Source organism: Triturus cristatus, chromosome 1_2, assembly GCF_964204655.1.
Source record: "Triturus cristatus chromosome 1_2, aTriCri1.1, whole genome shotgun sequence".
In the NCBI taxonomy this organism is placed as follows: domain Eukaryota; kingdom Metazoa; phylum Chordata; class Amphibia; order Caudata; family Salamandridae; genus Triturus; species Triturus cristatus.
The window spans coordinates 799,722,693-799,742,886 of NC_140580.1; positions in this window are offsets into that span (position 1 = coordinate 799,722,693).

Here is a 20,194-nt window from a genome sequence, read left to right on the forward strand (position 1 = left end):
AGAAGCCCCAAGGGGTCGCGGTCCCAGGGCTGCAGGGGGCCATGTGCCCCCCGCAAATATTTATGGAAAGCCCCGGCGGTGGCGGTCCCTGGGGCTGCTGGGGCCTCCCTGGGCCCCCGCTATAAGATTATTGAATGCCCCCGGGACTTGACCCACCCGGGGGCTGAATAATAATGAAGTGCGGGAGTCCGCGCTTCATTTTTTAATCATCTCGACAATTTTTTATGTATTTTTTTAATGCTTTTTTGGGCTCTGGGTGTCCTTGTGTGACTCCCTGAGCAGGCCTAGGGGGTCAGGGTGTTTCTACCCTGCACCCTTTTCTTGTTTTTTGTGCCAGTTTCCCTGTTTTCTTGTGCCTCGGTTACCAAGGCACAAGATGGCTGCCAACACTTCCTGGTTTGGAGTGTTGACAGCCAATTAGAATGCAGCTCGTGATCAGGAGGGTGCGCGGATCCACCGCGGCCATAGACATCGAAACTTTTATTTTTTGTTTTTCTCAGCAACTACTGAACGGATTTACACCATTTAAAAAAAACGCGGTTTCTGAACCAAGCACTACCTTTTTGCCAAATTTGGTGTAATTCCGTTCAGCAGTTCGAGCTGTAGCAGTGTCTAAAGTTTCCTATGGGAAATGCATTTTTTGACCTCTATTTTTTGAATTTCTCAGGAACTACTGAACGGATTTACACCATTTAACAAAAAGGTCTATTTCTGAACCAAGGGCTACCTGTTTGCTAAATTTAGTGTAATTCCGTTCAGCAGTTCTGGCTGTAGTTGTGTCTAAAGTTTGCTATGGGAAATACCATAGAGAAAACATGTTTTTAGACCCCTTTTTTTCTTGGCCCCTGCTTGGCAAATCACCCTGATACTATCAGCATAGGAGCTGAACGGAGTGGGCCATAAGTTTTGAAAATTTTGTGAAGATTCGTCAACCGGTGTCAAGGTTATTGGGAAAACAAAAAACGCTTTTCCCATAGAAACTAGGTCTTACCTATAACTACCTACTGGCGACCGCCAGTAGGTAATATATATATGTATACTATAACGGCTGAATTTCTATGATTTTGTGTGGGTAAAATGTCAACATAACTATAACATTCCTGTAACCTTTGTTTTTTTCAGTGAATTTGTATGTTTTTTTACTTTAAAGTAATGTATGATAGGTTCCACGGGTACTTGCAGATCTACAGAGGATCCCCAGCCCTTGATATAGAAAGTTTTATTTCTTTAAAAACTTCAAAACTACTAAGCAGATTTGCATAGACATTGCATGGGGAAAAAGCACCTTGGGACCCCCCCCCTTTTATTCGGCACCCGCTTGACAAATCTCTCCAAAATTTTTCATGCTGAACTAGACAAAGTAGGTCACCTTTTTTAGAAGCTTTTGTGAAGATTTGTGAAATGGCTCAATGGTATCAGCAAAACAAAAAACGCTTTGTCTATGGGACAAGTTGGGCCTAACTATAACTACCTACTGACTATCGCCAGTAGGTAATATAAAGTATATTTATGTAAGTAAATATTTATATATGGTATTAGGTATCAGTGGAATTTACGTAATTTACATTATATTAATGTAGTATGCTTAAGTATTTGAAGAGCTAAAACATAATAAACCCAGGCCAATAAGGGTTTTAGAAAATGAATTTGGAGAGCCTTAAGTAAAAGCAAAATGAGTCTGTTGTAGAGAATATCATTTTAGACATAATAATGCTGTCTAGCACGGACATTTTAAAGTTTTTTCTCAATCTTCACAGCTTACATGTTATTTGACTTAAATGGCCTACTTTATATAAATCCTTTATATATAGATACATTTTTATTTATCCATTCCTGTATGTTTGACTTTCGTGCCGGTATTCTGATTAGCATTATGCTCTGAGAATTTGGCATTCTACTTACTTGTCATCTGAGATAACGACCAGTGAAATTAGCAGTATATACTCCTTTTTAATTCAGCAATGTTATGTAGGGCTTCAATAGGAAGCCTCTATCCTTTACATTTGATTCTACATCTGATAGCTCACTGTTAGGACATAGCAAAAGTTGATAACAAAACTCTTAAACCACTGTTTAGAAATGATGAAGGCCTTCCAGGCCAGGCTGAAAGAAATCTCTGACAGTCTGCTTTGACTGAAAGCAGAAAGCAAAGCTGTAGGAGAGGAAAGGAAGCCACGGAATAGGGTGAGGTTTGATTAAGGGTACAGGGAAGGTATTGTTTGACATTTAGTTATGGCGAAAAGGCCATGTTCTAAATGGCTCCCCAATTACTCCTCTGCCCCTGATTAACACTTCAAAGCAGGGTCAGACTATTTTGTGGGCCATATATAACATAAAGTTATAGATTGGTACAAAGTGAAGTACAGGGATGTTTTTCACCTTTGGGTTCTGAGTGACGTCATAGGCAACTTGAGCTTCACTCTTGTTGCCTATTTGATGTTGCAAAGAATCCCCTAGTGAAAACCCTGCCAGTAATTCACCATCTCTAATTCTATATAATGTCACTGACAAAGGCTGTAACAGATGTTTAAGGATTTTACTTTGAGTTACGTGCTCGAACCATAGGCAAATGTTTACAATGAGGGTGAAGGCCTTTAACAACAGGTATTGCCACGTGCAGAATCACTATATTACTAGTGCCAAGACACACCCTATTGGAGGAATGGGACCAGTTGGGTTCACCTCACAATCTCCTTCATGTTCTAATTACATTACACACAGATATGTATGCTCAGGTCTGGTGGAATGATCAAGGCAACCTATCCTCTAAGATCCCTATTGGACAAGGGGTGCCGCAGGGTTGCATTTTGGATCCCACCCTCTTCACTTTGTTAATGGATGGCATAGTTGAAGCATTGAAAACTGTCAGCATGATGGCCCCAAGATAGATGACATCTGCACCCCTGTACTGCATTTCACTCACGACACCCTGCTATTATCACATACTCCTATTGGTATGCAAGACCTGTTAAACCCCTTTGTGGGATTTAACAAACAAAGGGGCCTCGAGATTAATGCTGGGAAGTTGACGGTTATGACTATAGACCCATATTGTTCATTTACAAATGCATTGACTGTGGATGGTTCAACTATTGATCAGGTCAAGAGCTTTAGCTGCTTGGTAGTCAGGCTCGCAGAGAAGCTCTCCTGGGATCTTCAGCTGCAAAAAGTAATTTGCTACTATCATATAGGTCAGGGGTTATTGTCAGAAAACACAAAACATTGATCAATAGAGCTCTCTCCCCAGCTAATGAGGTTTATAGTGTGGTGGCTTTAAGTGGGGCTTTGTACAAGGTAGACATTTAGGGCTCTGTGGACATTTTGTGAATAAAAATCACAGAAAATATACTTATAAGATCACTTTTAAATGTCTCAGCTAGCACACCATTAATACATTTCAATTGGAACGTAAATCTTAAAAGGATCGATCATATTGTCCACCTAAAAATGTTGACATATTGGTCCAGATTTTGCACAACCCAGGAACTGACTCCTTGTAAAACTCTCTGCAATCCTCCTAGACCAGACCTGCATCACGCCTTGGCTGAGAGCTGTAATGGCTTAAAGTGAGATCTGAAGGTCTGGTGGACATATTTTTTGCACCATAAATAATCCCCAAAATTTAAACCATTCCTTGATAGATTTAGCCCCACAGAGGCTAAGACCTTGTTTGTTCGTTTTCAAATTGGTAGATTACCACTTAGGTCTTTTACATCAAAGTGAGAACAAGACGGAGAAGATCCAAGGGGTTTCCTTTCTGCCCTAATACACTGGAAACTGAGGAACACTTCTTAATATTTTGCCATAAGTTTAAAATCCCGAGATATAGGTGAATCCCCCCATTATGCCGCAATCTAGGTGTGAAACGATGTGTGGTGGCCCTATGTCTACTAAAATTTGATACAACAGAATTTATTGTACTTGCCCTCTCAAGATACTCAAAGTGGGCCTGGGCACTCCTAACAGCCGCATTGAAGGTTCGGATATGAGACATTACAGCTGTTTAGAGCTACTATTTTTATTTGGTTAAGTGCACAATGAAAATGACTTTGCTTTGGCCTGCAGACAGGCCTTGATGTCGACTAGGCGAGGTTTGTCAATTCACTTAATAGGGAAGGTGTGCTTTACTCGGGTAAAGTGTGCAGTGAAACTGATTTTTTTTTTTTGGAAAGTGTATTTTGTACAATGCTCCAAGAAGTGGGCTAATTTGGATTTGGTCATCTTTGGTATCATGCACTTTAGATTTGTCTGCTCTCCCAATTTAGGGAGTGGGTTACAAAATGTGTGTATTCTCGCTGCTAATAGTTAGTTTACCGAATTTCATTTTTATAACATAACATTTTTTAGAGGGTTTTCTATTGTAAAGATTTTAATTAATCAAATAATAACATTTCTTTTTCTATTTCTTCATAATTAATTTATGGCCTTAGGCTAGTGAGTCTGTTTAACTGAAATTGAAACGTGCCTTGTGAAAATGTATTCTGTGTAATGCACCAAGAACTGGGTAAACCTGTATTTGGCTACACCCTGCACTACGCACTTTAGACCGGTCTGGCCTTTTTAATAGAGGAATTTGCACTACATGTTATGTATTCTTGTTGCTAATTAATATATCTCGACCTTACACCTTACTGTTTGCCCTCTAATGTTCTGATTTTTTATATATGCTGATTTGATCCCTTTTTTCTTGTCGATCTTGAGACATTTGACTTGTTAATCTTTTTAAATACACAATGTGTTTAAGGGCTATTTTATAATTGTGTTGGTGTTGTTGTACTGTACATTTTAAGGTCGTTAATGACTGAAATTAAGTAAATCGAAGACTATAACGCTATTAGAACCTTATATGCAGGTGACCGCAGAATGTTGCAAATTAAAAGGGCAAAACGGAGGGGCGTGGTGATGGCGCCGTTCAAGATGGCTGCCTAGGGGTTTCGTTCTGCTGCAACGGGACCATTGCGGACCTCGCTGGTGTGTTTTCCGGTGTTCCCTACGATGTAATTTGCTCGCAACGCTCTCCTGAACATGCGGTGTCTCTGGTGAGGCAATTTTTGTTTTTAAGCGCGATGCGCATCACCTTTTACCGCCGCTGCAATTATCTCTTCACGGTGCCCGCCATTTTAGGTGCGCGTCCTATTGGAGATGCCTCTTCAGCGCTGACACACGAGCGCTTTGCCAACAGCACTCTTTAAATGATTATTATTATCTTTTTTTTTCTGTATGAATTCTGCTGTACTTCTTGCCCTGGTTTCGTCATTTGCTCCAGGCATTCAACTTGTGCTATTACCGGTGCACACCATGCTTAAAAGCTTCAAATCTGATGTGCTGACTGAGAGGCTGATTGTCTTTGGTTTCTGCCTTGCTCCAGTCTTCTGCATTTAACTTATTCTGCAAGCCATTTTGCCTCCTTTATTTCCAGAAGTCTGTGATGCTCCCAATAAGGCTGTTTTTTGAAACTATAAGTGCCGGCACCTGGTTCTTTATGACATCCGCCATTTTAGTTACTTCTTCTATCAACATGGCTCTCACACAATAACAGTGATGCGCTTTCTACGCTTATCATGCTGACAGCCTATGGTTTCTGTGCCTGTCTATGCCTTTTATTTTTCACTCATAGATGGTCATATTTCGCATATCATTTGACTGTACAGCTATTTTCACACGGTGCTCAGAAATCTCATTGATGTTTCTACTGGTGGATTGCTGAGTTCACTAAGTTTTTTCTTTCTAATTGAATCTTCTGGTATACCTTTTGCTTTGTGACTGGCACCTGATTACTCTCCACCTGTATCCTGTATCTATTCTTCCTCTGGACTTCACCCATCTGGTAACATCTCTCTCTCTGTTGCCTCAATAAAATTGCACTTCACTCATTTTAACCTCCAAAGATTGGTTATTTATGGGAAAATTGCGCAAGCCGACGTTTGTCTTTGTCCCATCAAAAAGTACATCCGTGGCAATTTCTTTACCCTCTTCAGTGTCGAGTCGTTCCTCCACCTCAGGTCAAATGGCTGGAACGGCCTCTGATCGTACTTCGTCGACGCAACCTACTCCGAATGAATCTTCCCCTTCTCTCTCTTCAACTAAATGTTTGATGCATGATCCTCCATCTCCGGAGAAAACACCGTCTCCCATTTCTATGGAGTTGCTTCTGGAAGAGATACGCGCTTTGCGCCCGTTTGTGGAGGAAACCAACAACAAAATGCAATTTCTTGAAAAAAATGGTCTACAATGGATAACAGAGTAACTTCACTGGAACAGCAGGCCTCAGAGACACAGGTTAATTCCCAACAAATTTCTTCTTTAGAAAAAACAGTTCTCAGCCTTCAACAACACACTGAAGATTTAGAAAACAGAAATAGGAGGAACAACTTGCACATTTATGGCCTGCCAGAATCCTTGGAAGGTGATGACCCTGTATCGTTTTTCACTTCCTTTCTCCCGAAGCTCCTAGAGATGCCACCGACCACTTCTCTTAGCATCCAAAGGGCTCACAGACTGGGTCCTCGACTCTCCTCTTCAGCCACTCCAGCTAAGCCTCGAGGTGTCATCATTCTTTTTTTGAAGTTTACAGATCTTCTCTCAGTTCTTTCTGTTGCTAGATCTAAGCGTCAAATTTCTTGGCTGGGTCAGAGAGTATTCCTGTCTCAAGATGTTTCCAATGCTACAGTGTCCAGATGCAAAGAATTCCTCAACTTATGTGCTCCTCTCCGATCTCTTGGTGCCAGATATGGTTTATTTCATCCATGTGTTTTCAAAGTAACGTACCAAAACCAAACATGGTCCTTCCAAGATCCTGCGGAACTTAACAACTTTCTCCTTCTTCATAACACCAATGGCATGGATACTGTTGCCTCTTCTAATGGTTGATTATTTAACTAATCGTTTTCTTTCTATACGGGATACAATTAACTAACTTTTTGATGCTCTCCTCAGACTGTTAGTTTGTCTCTATTTTTCCTTCTGAGTTACTTCTTACTGTAGTTGTTCTTCTAAATGCAAAGTTTGTCTTTCAGGTTTCTCATAGATTTTGTTCTCTGTTCGCTAATTCGCTTTTCTTGGTTTGTGCCATTCTCATCGTAATCATTCACTTTGTTTCTACATACAGGTTTGCTTATGTCCTCTCCATCCATTTGGTCCTCCTTCCTTTTTTTTTTTTTCCCCTTCCGTCCTGATGCATTTCGGTTCCCCAATTTTGGCTGGTTTGTCTTGTTGCGTGTCGCCATTGCCCTGATGTCCTCCTTCTTGTCCCCTTCAGGTATGTTATTTTCAGTCATCCTTTTTGGATATGTACTGTCTCTTCTTGTTGTTCTCTTCTCTCTTCCTTTCCTTCCCCCTCCTCTCCCTCTTTCTCTCTCTTTTATTTGCTACCATGTCCCTAACTCTATTTTCTCTCCCTTCCCTTCAGCTATATTTTCTCAATTGTATTTGGAAATTGTTCTATTATTTCTTGCATTTCTTCTTTCCCTTCAGCCTTTTCGCTTCTCCTTTCTTGCTCTTTCCCTTACTTCTGCATTGAATTTTTCTTTTTTTTTCTATATGTGATTGCATACATGGTTCTATATAAGTTTTTATACTTCTCAATGTTTTTACATTCAGAGTTATCTCCTGGAATGTAAAGGGTTTTATTAATCCGATTAAAAGGCAGAGAATCCTTTCCCACCTTGCTTCGTATAACCTCTTGCAAGAGACTCATCATACAGAACAAGAATCACTTAAGTTGAAAAGAAGCTGGGTGGGTACGGTCTTATTCTCTCCATCTACCAACAAAAACAATGGTGTTATCATTTTATGTCATAAGAAACTGAAATGTAAAATTGTCTCACAAGAAAATGATGCAGATGGTAGATGGGTTTTAGCAAAATTGTTAGTTAACTCTATTTCTCTCACTGTTTTCAATATTTATGGTCCTACGTAGCCTGATGGTTCTTTTTGGCCGTTGATTGCGCAAAAATGTACTCAATTTCGAGATGATTTTTTCATTTTAGGTGGTGATTGTAACCAAATAGTAGATCCATTTCTTGACCGTAAGTCCACTGTTCGTTTCACTCCACACAAAGCTCATAAACAATTCCTGGACACTATCTCTCAGATGCATCTTCTGGACTCCTGGAGGGTTTCTCACCCTGACACTCTTGATTACTCTTTTTTCTCTCCCCCACATGCATCTTTCTCTCGCCTAGGCTATATTTTTCTCTCTCAACCTTTGTCTCAGAACGTATTGTCTTCCTCCATTGAACCTATAGTTATTTCAGATCATGCCCCAATTGTATCCTTCCTCCTCGTCCCAATTCTTCTCGATGGCGCTTCAATAACTCCCTCCTTACTGATCCCCTCTTTTCCTCTTCTTTTTGTTCGTTTGCTAAGGAATTCTTTGATCTTAATTCTGACTCTTGTCCCTCTCCCCATATTCTTTGGGACTCTTTTAAGGCTTCGGCAAGAGGGAACACCATAGACTTTGTCTCTAAGAAGAAGAAACGTTTTCTTCAGAAGCAGAAATCTATCTTAGCAAACATCAAGCTTTTGGAGCACAACTTCTATACTTCTTCAAATAATTCTGTCTTACCAGAACTAATATGAGCTAAACTCGATTTCAATAAGTCTTCTACCAATAATGCTTCATCTATACTCCTTCGCAGCTCTGCTCGTTACTATGGTGGTCGTAACAGGACGGGGAAACTTCTAGCAAACGATCTCAAATCTCGTAATGAACGTACGCTTATAGACTCCATTTATTCTTCTAATAAATCTCTTCTGCATAAGGATCAGGAAATACTTAATGAATTTAAACTTTTTTATCAAAATCTCTATACGCCAGAATCGCCCCCTTCCTCTGCTCTCATTCAGAATTATCTTGATAAACTTCCTAGTCCTTCTACCTCCCATCTTAATTTTCTTGATCTTGAAAAAGATCTTTCGTTTGCAGAACTTTCCAATGCTTTGTGTACTCTCACTAAAGGGAAAACCCCTGGCCCAGATGGCTTTTCTGTTGAATTTTATTTACATTTTTCGGATTTATTACTCCCCAAGCTTTTAATGCTTTTCCGTTCCTTTTATTCACTTGGTAGGACAGAAGGCACCTTTCAAGAGGCCACTATCTGCCTTATCCCTAAAGATGGTCGTGATCCTCAATTTTGTAAAAATTATCGACCAATTTCTCTTGTTAATGTGGATTACAAATTATTTGCTAAGCTCCTCACACTACGTTTAGATCCCCTTATGCCCCATCTCATTGGGAAAGAACAGTGTGGTTTTGTTAAGGGTAGATTAACTTCTGATAATTCCCGTCTTTTCCTTAATGTTTTAAATAAAGCCCCTTTCCTCTCCACTTCTTTGGCCGCTATCTCAGTTGACGCAGAAAAGGCTTTTGACAGAGTGGATTGGTCTTTTTTGTTTGCATCGCTACGCTGGCATGGCTTTGGTCCTAAATTTCTATCACTTGTTTATTTGCTCTATTCTGCTCCGAAAGCCTCGGTTCTAGGTATTTTTCTCTTCAACGTGGGGTTCGCCAAGGCTGTCCTTTATCCCCTCTTCTTTTCGTTCTTGCCCTTGAACCCTTTTTGACTGCTATACGTAACAATGATTCAATTTCTGGCTTTCCTTATGATACTCATCAATTGAAACTCTCTGCGTATGCAAATGATATTCTCTTATTTATCTCTTCCCCTGAAACTTCTATTCCTTCCTTGTTATCTGAATTTGCATCTTTTTCGCTGGTCTCCGGTTACAAAATTAATTCTGACAAAACTGAAATTCTTCCTCTTACAAAATATTGTCTTCCCCGCTCCTTCTCTTCTACTGGATTTGCTTGGAATTGTTCAAAACTTAAATACCTAGGCATTTGGTTCTCCAATTCCATCACCTCTTCAGTTAAATTGAATATGTCCGCAGTCTTAACTTGAATTGAAAAATTAGCCTCTTCTTGGAATCCGCTTTTTCTCTCCTGGTGGGGTCGTTTGGATTCGATCAAAATGATGATTGCTCCCATTTTAATTTATATACTCTCCATGCTCCCTGTTCATATTCCTGCCCTCCTTTTTAAATGTATTGATTCATGCCTTTATAGATTTCTCTGGAATAATAAAAGGCCCAGAATTGCCTTATCCTCTCTTCGAAAATCAAAGTCTAACTTTGGCGTGAATTTTCCAGACTTTCGTCTTTATCATAAGTCCTTCTCCCTACGCCAAGCCTCTAAATGGCTTATATCGGACACTTCCTCCCTCAATCCTCTTTGGCTCTCCATTGAGTGAATATCGGTATTACCCCACTCCTTCTCAGATGTTCTTCGCTTCTCCGCCACATCCTCTCTTACTTCTCTTCCCTTATTTAGACATACTTGCTCATTATTGAAACTGTTGGCCCGTCCTATTACTATTCCTCGTGAAACTTTCTTAGACTCCCCTATTTGGTATAATTCACTTATCCTCTTAAATAAAAGACCTATTTTCTGGAAAACGTGGAGATTAAAAGGCATTATATGGGTTAAACATCTTTTGATGGTGTCTCCCCTTGCTCATTCCCCCATTTCCAATCCATCTTCCATTGTCCTCGCTCCTTTCTCCAAAACTTTACTACACTTATGGCGATTATTCTTGACATTTACTATTCCCTTCCCTCTTCACCCTCATCTGATATTCAAAACCCTCTTCTTAAAATACTACATGTTTTGCCCAAAGCCTCTCTTATATACAAATTCTTTTTAGCCCCTAATCCAGATCGTGCTTAATCTAAATTAGAGCTGTCTTGGGAATTGGACTTGGGTTGCGAATGGTCTGTCAAGTTTTGGGATAAATTATGGGCTAGATCTTTGAAAATCTCTCGCTCTGCCTCTCTTACCCAATCTATGTTTTTCCTTTACCACAGACTTTATCTTTCCCCTGTCTCTTTATCACGTTTTTCTTCTTCCACTGAATCTAACTCTAACTGTTGGACTTGTGGCTCTTCTAATGCCGATCTTCTCCATGTATTCTTTCTCTGCCCTGCGGTTATTGACTTTTGGAGTAAAGTATGGTCTTATATTTCTGGTTTGTTCTCAATTTCTATTCCTTACTCCATTCCGCTCCTCTTTACTGGTAGTCTTTCTGACTCTTTAGATCTCCTCCCACATACTCATGGTCTTTTTGACCTTATGTTTGCTTTAGCCTTTCAACACATTTCCTTCAATTGGAAACATCTCACAACATTATCCATACAACATTGGTGGAATACCCTTTGTCATTTTCATAGGCTAGATGTTGCTTTCGCCTCCTCTTGTACACCAACACTTAATAAAGATTTGTTCTGGTTGCCTCTCACCACCTACTTAGATCGAATTGTTCTGAAGAACATCTCGCACTTAACTTCTGAAAATTTTAAGCCTCCTTGAATGATTTTATCTCTGGTACTTCTGGTTATTCGTTGTTTATATTTTGATTTATCTCGCAATCATCTTTACTTTTTTATAGTATGTACTCTAGTATGCAATTTCTTGTGTTGTTTTTCTATGCCATACTGCTGATATCTTGCCTCTCCCTTGTCCTTCCTTCCCCTTCTTCCCCACTTTTAATTTTATTTATAAAATCCCGAAAAGTGCTTTTACTCTTCCTTTTCAGGCATCAGCTTCTTCGCTTGTTTTACTATTATCTTGTTTTCCTTATCTGTTGCTGATCGGTTTGTTGATTATTAAATGCTTATAAAGCCTTTTAAACACGAGAAAAGGGCAAAACGGAAAGGCAAGCATTGGAATGTTGGAGCACAAGGTCTAAAAGACATTATTGATCCTGAGCTCATCCTTTGTCTCGAGGAGCTCTCAACATTTCAATGTTTTAATAGGCATTCATTTATTACTAACAATTTAAAAAATATACTATAATTATTAAGCAGTAGGAGTTGGCCTGGCACATAATTTACTGCAATTACTAAAAAATATCAATTACTAATTATAAGCAGTATATTATAAATGTTTACTTATTATCTTTCATGTCATTGCGTTCATAATTTCAAAATGAACGCACATTATAATTTCAAATTATTAATAATTATTTTGATTTTTTTGTACTAATATCACGCACCACCAATAAGGCTTTTTTGTTTGGAACTCAGTTCTCTCTCTCTATCTTTCCAACACTGTTAGAGCTGAAAGTATTTTTCTTTGACTGTTATCTGCAATGAATTTCCAAGTTACACAGTTGTCTGTCAATGATTTTTATCTTTTTTGGACTAATGAAAAATGCTTCTTTTTATATATTTGTAAAGCATAGATATGCCAAATGCTTCTTGCTCTGCAGAAGGTGATAAAATAACCTGGAGCTGATAACAAATTAAATTAGGACTACTTTCTTAGTTAAAAAAGTCAATATTTCAGTTTTTCTCTGCACAAAGGAAGTGAAGAATTTGAGCATAAGTTAAGGGGGGGGGGTTGTTTTATTCATGGCCACATCCACTCAGAAGGCTTTATTTCATTTCATATCATATCATCATATTTCATGGCATATCATAAAAGGCGCGCTGGGGCGTCCGCGCTGCGGTTAGTAAGAGGGTTCCAGTCCTTGATTTGTAATCTTTTTAACCTTTCCTGACAGCTCCTCTTTGCTGCTAACGCGTGTTTGCACACATATTTTGCACATATATTAGTACCGGGCTCAACACCGTTTGTAAATTACGTTTTTAACCAAATTTTAACTTAGTTTTAATTGGATTAAATGTATGTTACCTGCTTCTTCCTTGCCTGATCGTTTCGCGCTATCCTTGTTGTTTTGCGGCGCTCGACCCTAGCGGAACCCGGAAGTTAGGTGGGTCCGCATTGCACCTTGGGTTGACGCGCTAGCTCTCTGCTTGCCGGATGCACATAAAAGGCGCGCTGGGGCATCCGTGCAGCAGGCGCGCGCTGCGGGAGCGCGCCAAAGGCAAGCCCGTCTGCGCCCGTCGGCACCCGGAGCGCGTCCAGCGCCATGACCCCTGCCCCTTTCAAGGTAACTACTTATAGTAGAGAACAGTTGGTGGACCTTGATAGGACATTATGTAAAGCTCATGAGCTGGCTTTACCTAGCAGACATACAGAAGGGCTGGTCTGTACTAAATGCGCCTATCAGATCAGACTGGATAGAAAGGGGGGCTCTGATCTGGGTAGTAATCAGAACATCACAGGGACAGATACTTCTATAGACAGGGTGGGTGTAACTTGGTCAGAAGACCCCTCTAGATATAACTTCTGGACAGATAGTAAGATGGGCCAGTTTCAAACCTTACGCTGTATTCTTCTGAACGTTCGATCTGTACATAAAAACAAATATCAGATTGCGGATCTGATCGACAATACTTTACCAGATTTAATTTTCCTAACTGAGACGAGGACCGATAGTACCTCCTGTCCAGACTGGAATACAGCTCTACCTAACGGCTATGTGGTTACTGCACAAGATAGAGTAGGAAAGAGGGGTGGAGGGATAGCGATCATTCATCAAGCCCATCTAAAACTACGGGTTGAAACTCATCTAGACTTACCGGCAGAAGCACTTTATTTTACCATCTATCTAGGGAACTTCTTTAAGTTTCAGGGCCTTCTAGTCTATTGCCCACCTGGGCCCAAGACTTCCTTTCCACAAGCGTTAATGAACCATCTAGAATCCCGTATGGATCCCCACCCTTTTATTCTTCTTGGTGACTTCAACTACTATCTGGAACTCACCAACCATCCAGATTCTACCAAACTGCTTGACAACTTGGCAGCCCTTGGCTTTAGTCAAGTAGTCAGTGGTCCCATCCATCGAGCCGGCCATACCTTAGATGGCATTTTCGTTAACAATATAGAGCTGGAGCTGGCCAGTAATACTGCTCTTCCCTGGTCTGATCATAATGCAATGTATTTTAATATTAAATCAGGATTACCAACACCTTCATTCTGTCCAAAGCCGGCAAAGGTAAAGATCAGACAATGGTCTAAGGTTTGTGCAGATAGGCTAATTACCGCACTTAGCCATTCCCATCCTCCTCTTAGTAAGGACAGTTCGGAGGCGGTTCGGGTTTTCAACGAGTGATTGGCGACAGCAGTCGACAAGGTAGCGCCTGAAAAGCTGCTATCCGTCAGGAGATCTAAGCCGTCCTCCCCTTGGTATAGTCGGGAACTCAAGGCCCTAAAGCTAGCCTGCAGAAAGGCCGAGCGCCTTTGGAGGGTGGACTATAGCTCGGAGATTAAAACTAGGTACAATTGTGCCCTTTCACAGTACAGAAATGCAATAATTGCCGCAAAGAGCATATTCTTTGCAACGAGGATTAGGGAAGCAGGGAACTCGACTAAAGAGCTTTTTAAAACAATAACTGTACTCTCAAAACAACCTTAGGATAATACATTTCAGCCTGATCAAGCGATGTGCGAAAAATTAGCCTCCTTTGTTCAGGAAAAGGTTCAGCTAATTTACAAAGAACTCATGAATTCGCACCTTGACCTGGAGAAGCAAGGGCAACCACTGCCAAATAGAGGTATGACTCACATGATTTCCATCAATAACGAGAGAAGAAACTTGTAGAATGATCACTCTAACCAAATCAGGCTCCTCTAAAGATCCTTGCCCCCCTTCAATCTTGCACCTTGCTGCTGATACAATTGCAGGTGAATTAGCTCCTCTAATTAACCAAGTACTGGAGTCTGGTAGCTATCCTTCCAGTTGGAAGATAGCTGCGATCAGACCACTACTGAAGAAACTCACACTGGATCCCCGTATCCCTAAGAACTACCGCCCTATTGCTGCATTACCTATTGCAGCAAACATTTTAGAGAGATCAGTTAACAGATCATTGATGGACTACCTAGACTCCCATAATCTGTTAGATTCTACCCAGCATGGTTTTCGTGCACAACACTCGACGGAATCAGCACTGCTTATGGCAGCAGAGGAGATCCGTATCATAGTCGATAAAGGAGGCAGGGCGATTCTTGTCTTGTTAGATCTGCCGGCTGCTTTTGACACCATTAATCATACGGTGTCGATATGAAGACTACAGGAGATCGGTATTGAGGGTCCAGTGCTGTCCCTTCTCTCATCTTTTTTGGAAGGAAGGGAGCAAAGTCTACACTGGGATGGCCTACAGTCTGACAGCTTTCATCTTCCTTGTGGGGTTCCGAAGGGTTCAGCGTTGTTGCCTACGTTGTTCAACATCTACGTTACTCCTCAGGCCAGACTCATCAGGAAGCATGGTTTCGCCTTAGTCTCAAATGCGGACGATTCCAAGCTCATAATTTCCACTGTCAAGCAATCTAATGACACTGCCCTTAAATTTCACAACTGCCTATCGGAAATTATGACCTGGATGCATGAGAGCTTCCTGAAGATTAATACTGAAAAGACAGAGATCATTGAGTTTGGCCAGGTGAATTCCCTGTGGAACAACTCTTGGTGGCCTTCGAAGGCAGGTGAGTGCCCCCACCCTGTGCCCAAGGTGAGAAACCTGGGCGTGCTGTTTGACTGTCAGTTAAATTTCTCATCCCATGTTAACTGCCTTGTATCATCCTGTTTCTTCTTAATAAAGACCTTGCGAAAGATATTCCCCTTTATCACGCCAGAGCTACGCAAGACTGTCGTGGCGGCGCTTGTGCTGTCTAAGCTGGACTATTGTAATGCCTTATTGTTAGGGATAAACAAGGCACAGCTTAATAGGCTGCTGTTGCAGGGATTCTGCTTATACACAGAACTATGCGTAGAACCCCAGGACCTCAGTGAATTGTGGTGTACCAGAAACTCACCTCAGAACCCAGAACCCAGTATCCGGCTAGCATAAGTGTCCCATTCGTTATCCGAGATTTGGCTCGGCGATCCCAATGAAAAGACAACCCAGAACAAGCTACTCAGTGTACTCTCAGGAATGGTGGGAATCGGAAATACCTGTTCGTATATTATTCTCACATCAGTCCACAACAAGAATCAAATGAGACACGGTGAAAATAAAAAGAGTTTATTTTTATAGACCACGTGTCCTAAGATGCAGTACTTTGGCTAATACAAGCAGACAAATGATTATAATCAAAACCATCAGCATCGTTACAATACCATAGAATATAAAAGGAGTGATCATGTTATAATGACAGTGGATACTACCACCTTCCCTTTACTAAGAAGCTAATATTATTATTATGCTAATAGAAGGTCTCTTAGGCTTGAATAGGGGACCCCATACCTCAAAGATCAGCTTAGTGAAATCACATCACAGGAGCATCAGGAGTCTTCTCACAGGAAGGCTCGTCTTTGGTCTGAATATTAAACATGATGTCTGCAATATTAAAAGCCCCAACTTTCAGGTATTCGCAGCTGCCCGTGTGTTATGGCTAAATAGTGGGTCGATCAACCTAGAGTGAAAACATGCATTGTCTAACAACCCAGACTGTTTGTCACATCATGTACAGACCAAGGTCGCTGCGCAGAGCTCGGGATGGTAACAACAGATTGCTTTTGTGTGAGGCAAAGCTCGAGTCAGCAGTTTGTTTAAACAATAACATGTAGATGCAGTGTCGTGCGCAAAAGCAGCAAGATGGCTTTCTAACAGCTAACGTGGTTATGCTAACTTAACAATGTATGTACGTATTAAGGGACTCCTTACTACATGCCCCCTTGATCGAAGCACTAACTAGTAGGCAAGAAAAGAGAGAACGCAGAGTTCAGTTGCGACAGAGCAGAACAAGGCGTATTCAATTTAAAAAACAAGTTTCAGTTCAGGCAAAGTCTGAAAATGAAAAACGAAAAGGGGAGAGAAATTTTTTTTAAAAACTCAAACGTGTAGCGGGAAAAAAATGAAAAAACGCTGCGCCGGGCAGCAGTGCAGAGGCACAGGTAATGTTCAAGACATGCGAGTAAAAACATAGTGGACGACAGTTCACTCAATCCATGAACGTATATGCAGCATACGTGGCAACTGCTTCCAGCAGAAAATCGTTGGCACGGCCACTAAAGGTTTCAGCCATCCAGTTAATCAAAGAAAAGGAACATACATGTTCTTCAATCAGCGGAGCCTCTAGCACCATCAGAGGGCAACCAGCGTGTACTTCCAAATAACTCATATCCAAGAAGTCATATGCCGCCCTCGCGATGTCCCAATTACCCAGGATTCCATGCGCCGCACCACAGGCCATAATCCGAACACCAGAACAGGCGAACTCGTGAGACACTAAGGGCCTCATCAGTCGATCATAATCCGGGTCCGGAGACACCGTGTTGGATAAGCACAAATCCAGAGGCCATTCAAAGGGACAATCTAGGCAGTGAAAGACAGGTTGCACGCAGGTGAAGTAGGAATACCGGAAGGATAATCCATATGCCAGGCTCAAAGTCGCCAATGGCAGGACACCATAATATTCAAGCATCCTGTCACGAAGAAGATGCAGACGGGGCAGGTTGTCGTGAGGCACAGAAAGAGCAGCCATTCCGTAGTATGAAAAGTAAAAGGAGCACACCTGCCACCAGCGCCAGAATCAGCGGGACACCTCCAAAGACGCTCGAGAAAATAGAGTGAATAAATGCCGGAATCACACCAAAAATAGTTTGGAAGGAGGTCACGAGGCCTGAGCCCACAAGTTTAAAAGAATGAGCCAGGCCGGTTGTGGACGAGGCATTGAAAATTGTTTGGATCAAAGCTCCAAAATGCAGGAGGAGGTCAGTATTCAAAAGCGCCTGTACCTCAGTGCGCGTATTTGCTACGTGAAGGACAAATGTTTCTCGGGAGGAAGTCAATGGCACCTCCTTTTGGGACAATAGGGCTCTTATTCTGCTCATTTGGTTGAACTCTGCTTTCAAGGTCGGAATCGAAGGCCAGATGGAAACATCCAGCCGCCCATGCGGGGGTGGAAAGAGAACATTATTGCAGCAGACTACTCTCTGCGATACAGTTACTATATATGGGATTCCCACTAACATCCCGCAGAAAGCTTCATTATTCAAAATCAAATAACTACCGTTTGCAAGCAGCGTGAAAGATGGTGTAATCACTGGCACCGGGATACCTTTTAGGACGCAGGCCAAATTCGGGGCGTGTACATTGCAAGCACCGTGCAACTGAATGTGCCTACATACTACAGAATCATCAGGTGTCGTGGTACATTCCTCACCTTTCAGATAAACCTCAGTACCGTCTCTTGTACATCTATACGTAAAAGGGAGGGACCAAACCTCATGTATGAAAGCGGTACCCAGCTGTTCATATCTACCCAGAGCATAGTGTTTCATACAGGACGTAAGCTTAAAAAGTGCAAACGGGAGAGTGATCAACCCATGTACTAACCACACGGCTGAATTCAATTCCGCCACAGAGAAAGGTAACGGCTCTAACTTTTCAATGTGTAACAATGAATATGTAGCATCTTTCATGGACATGAACTGCTGCTTTACAGTAAGGTTAAAGGGAAGAAAAATGATGTCGTATTCAGATAGTCCCAGGGGACCTTTCCTGCCTTTAACGTTTGTAAAGTCCATGCAAACTGCATAACAGAACGCAACTGGTTTTGACCATGGTACAATACAGACATATCATCATGTACAATATCAACAATTGAAGAAACAATATTGTCTAATGTATAAATTCTAGAAGAAAGAGTGTTAATGCTGTTATCAATAACTGCCAATACCTTTTCCATATTGGCTTGATCAATAGCTCTCAATCTGGAATCCGCCTTAATTTGCGACAATTTCCATACTTCGTTGTAAATAGCATACGCCCACCTTTTTGTTCTGCCACCCACAGGACCTTTAACAAAATCATTCAAATCTATTTTGTCATGTAATCTTGATAAATGAACTTTGACAGATGCCAAGGTGGAATGTCGCAGCCAGGACTGACATAATTTCCCTACAGAGTAGGTAGTTGCTGTATGAGATGACTCAAACCGAGGGTCTACGCGTTGTTGAGTATACCCCGGTTTCAGACCTAGAAAACGACGTTGACAGGTATCAGAACTGCTTTGCCAAATTAACCATCCTTCACCACTAAATTTCGAAATATTGAAAGATGTATTAGAAACCAATGACTGCAAAGCAGGGAGGGACAGATCTGTGTGGTTATCCCAATTTGGGTAAGCGCCCAGATCTGGAACAGAAGGGGAATTTAGTTTTTTAGAAGTGGCCAATCCGAAACAGGTGGTCTGGAAGATGGTAGAATTTAAAAACAACATATGATTCGGTACAAGACAGGCACGATGTAAAGCCTCAGTTCCCTGAACCTGCCATGGTTTGGAACCCCAAACCGATTTAAGATCAATAGTAGCCTTCCACAGATCATAACCTTTTATTGACAACTCATCCATAAAGGACTTAGAATAGAGTAATTTGGTGTGTGTCAGTCTAACCTTCGAGGCAGACTCAGGCATAACTTTAAAATAAAAGGATGCCGGGTCGGAAACACTGAAATCAGTAAAATAAGTATACTTATCAACTAATGTAGGCGAACTGCCGAAAGAGGGGGTAGGACAGTGTTCCCATTGGGTAAAATTTACAAAATTTCTAAATGTATTCGCTTTATGCAGGAAGTGATTGCCATAATGCTGAAAACAATACTGTTCCGCATAGTTAGCCGCATTTTCATATAAATCCTCTGCATCAAAAGCGGCATAATATTTCAAATCAGAAAACAGTGCTTCAATGGCATGAACATCCCAATCATCAGAACGAATGTTCTGCTTAACCACATCACCCATAGAAACACGAAATACATTAGGTACATTGATGACCTCTGTAGGCCCTTGAATTTGGAATTTAACAGCATCCCACGCGATTCCATCCAAAACGGGCCAGGCAGTAATATTCACAAAAGTCTGGTCCCTTTTCATGATGTGGGACGAGGAGTGAGGGGCCAAAGTTCCATTGATAAGTCTAATTGTTGATCTCTCTTTGAGATAGTGACCATCCACCAGACGGAAAAACACTATTACAAATCCAATGGACATAAACAAAAAAATACTGAAAAGCAACAGCCAAATGTATGTCCAAGGGGTAACCAAAAAATGTCTTTTAAACCAGCTCGCAAAAACAGCAATGTTTGAAGGGGAAGTATGAGGCAATGAGTTAGTGTCAAAGGAGAAACGTGACTGGCCAACCGCCGTAGATTGTAAAACAGGCGAGTGACCATTCGTAGGATAAGCATACTCAGTCTCTTCGGGCAGACCACCAGTCGGGGGCATTAACAAGGGATCAGTAACTGACTGCATCTCGATGGCAACATCAGACAAGGTGTTAGAAGC